Source organism: Palaemon carinicauda, chromosome 3, assembly GCF_036898095.1.
Source record: "Palaemon carinicauda isolate YSFRI2023 chromosome 3, ASM3689809v2, whole genome shotgun sequence".
NCBI lineage: Eukaryota > Metazoa > Arthropoda > Malacostraca > Decapoda > Palaemonidae > Palaemon > Palaemon carinicauda.
The window spans coordinates 112,161,280-112,163,779 of NC_090727.1; the positions used below are offsets into that span (position 1 = coordinate 112,161,280).

General features: G+C 41.3%; 1 protein-coding gene across 1 annotated transcript in view; it reads right to left on the minus strand.

Moving 5' to 3' along the window:
• The window catches only part of LOC137638407 (cyclin-D1-binding protein 1 homolog), a 263,747-nt gene that overhangs the window by 54,709 nt on the left and 206,538 nt on the right, over window positions 1-2,500 (minus strand). The gene's annotated exons all lie outside the window — the stretch shown is intronic.

Sequence of the window (2,500 nt, forward strand, 5' to 3'; positions counted from 1 at the left end):
TATTGAAATGGCTCCTCCAAAATTCACGCAAAGTTAAGTTGGTGCTTTGCGTGACATTAAAGCACTGCTTAAATAAGTGCTTGGTGTAGAGCTTCTTAAAATTAGAGTTGACTTGCTGGTCCATGGACTGGAGGATAGGGGTGGTGTTCGGTGGAAGATATAACACTTTGATGAATTTGTACTGGTCGATGATATCATCTTCCAGTCCAGGGGGGGTGAGTGGGTGCATTATCCAAACAAAGCAAGCACTTTAAAGGCAAATTCCTCTCCTGAAGGTACTTCTTTACAGCAGGGCCAAAAACTAGGTTTACCCATTCAACAAAGATATGCCTAGTGACCCAAGCCTTAGAATTAGCACGCCACAAAACAAGCAGCATGTCTTTATTAATTCTGTGCTTTAAATGCCCTAGGGTTTTCGGAATGGTAAACCAATAACGGCTTCATTTTGCAGTCCCCGCTGGCGTTGGCACAAAGGGCAAGAGTCAACCGATCCTTCATAGGCTTATGTCCAGGCATTTTCTTCTCTTCAGCGGTAATGTATGTTCGACTAGGCATCTTTTTCCAAAACAGACCGGTTTCATCACAGTTGAAAACCTGCTGCTCTACGTAGCCTTCCTCCTCAACGATCTTTTCGAACTTTTTAACAAAATCATTAGCAGCCTTGGTGTTCGAACTTGAAGCCTCTCCGTGCCGAACAACTGAATAAATCCCAGTCCGTTTCTTAAATTTCTCGAACCAACCTCGAGATGCCTTGAATTCTTACGTCGTAGGATCGGTTGAACTCTCCCCCGCGTCACCCCCAGAGCCCGCTGCCTTCAAGACACAATAGATAGCGCTGGCCTTCTCACAAATGATCGTTTCAGTGATTGTATCGCCAACAATCTCTTTGTCCTTTATCCATATCAACAAAAGGCGTTCCATCTCTTCCAGGGTAGGGCTACAACGTTTAGAAATAATGGTGATCCCCTTCGATGGTTTGACTGTTTTAATGGCTGACTTCTGTTTGATGATTGTTGAGATCGTAGACATATTCCAGCCATATTATTTAGCCAGATTGCTAACACGCACACCTCGCTCATATTTTTCTATTATTTCTTTTAGTTCTAATGAAAGCATTGACTTCTTCCTTTTCTCACCACTACTACTTCCTGAACCGAAACTAAGCTTTTTAGGACCCATGATTATACGTAAAACCTAAAAACAAAACGTGAAAAAGGAAGACAAAAAGCACTGTTAATAACGGAGCGAATAGAGAACAACCACACAATGCGCACGAGATGAGAGGACTGATCAAGGCGACGCTCGATTGGCGTCCCTCCAACGTGCTGCCGTCTACCGGCGTAAACAAGAAACTATGATCGACGCTTCGAGAAAATTCTACGCGTATGATCTATGTCGGATGTTGGAGCATGTCGGATGTTGGAGCAAATTTGATCGAATTTTACTTCGGATGTTGGAAAATTCGTATGTAAAGACAATCGTATGTAGACGTTCCACCAGTGGTACCTCTACATACGAATTTAATCCGTTCCACAACCGACTTCGGATGTAGAAAATGTTCGGATGTAGAAACGAATTTTCCCATAAGAATACATTGAATTAGGATTAATCCGTAGTTGAGCCCAAAAACCTATGATAACTCCTTAATAAATTACTACACATAATAACACATGACAATATGCACTCTAAATTAGATAATAGACATGTAAAAAAGAATAATTATCAAGAAAAAATAAATAATAAACGGGTTTTTAGCGTCACTTTACCTTAGAAAGTCCAGCGCAGGTATTGGTCTTGCTACGCAGAGAGGAGATGGACGGGTGGCGAGGAGGTAAAGAGGGTGACTACGATAAACGTACACTACCGTAACTTATTCTAACTTACACTAAGTGAACTTTAACCTAACTTAGCTTATTTATTTCTTTTTATTTTTATATTTTATATTTTTTTTACATTTGCTTTTTTCTTTTTGATGATTAATTTTAATCACTTTCACTCTCTCCACTTAAAATTGATTGAATTTTTTTCTCTTCACTCTGCCGTTTTCTTTGAACCACTTCCTTCCTCTTCATCACGAGTTCGCTTTGTAGTTTTTTTAAAGAAGCTATCAATAGAAAGTTGCTTGGTACGGCTTTTCAGAATGTTTCGAAAATGAGTTATGCAAACATCATCGAACTGCGCAACTACACGACAAAACTGCAATTTTTTTGGATGGTATTTGTCGATGAAGTCGACCACGTCTTGATATTTTCCTAACATCTCTTTTATTTGCGCCGAACCTAACACATGTCCTACCTCCTCGATCCCTTCCTCGTCATCACTCATGTGCTCAGACATAGCATGGAGTTCCTTGAGCTCCTCTGTGGTAAGTTCGTCGTGATGTTTGGCGACGAGTTCCGTGATGTCATCTGCGTCGACCTCCAGACCCATGGACTTGCCAAGGGAGACGATTTCCTCTACGTCTTCCGCTGCACCCACCATGGGATCAGGTTCGGGGTCA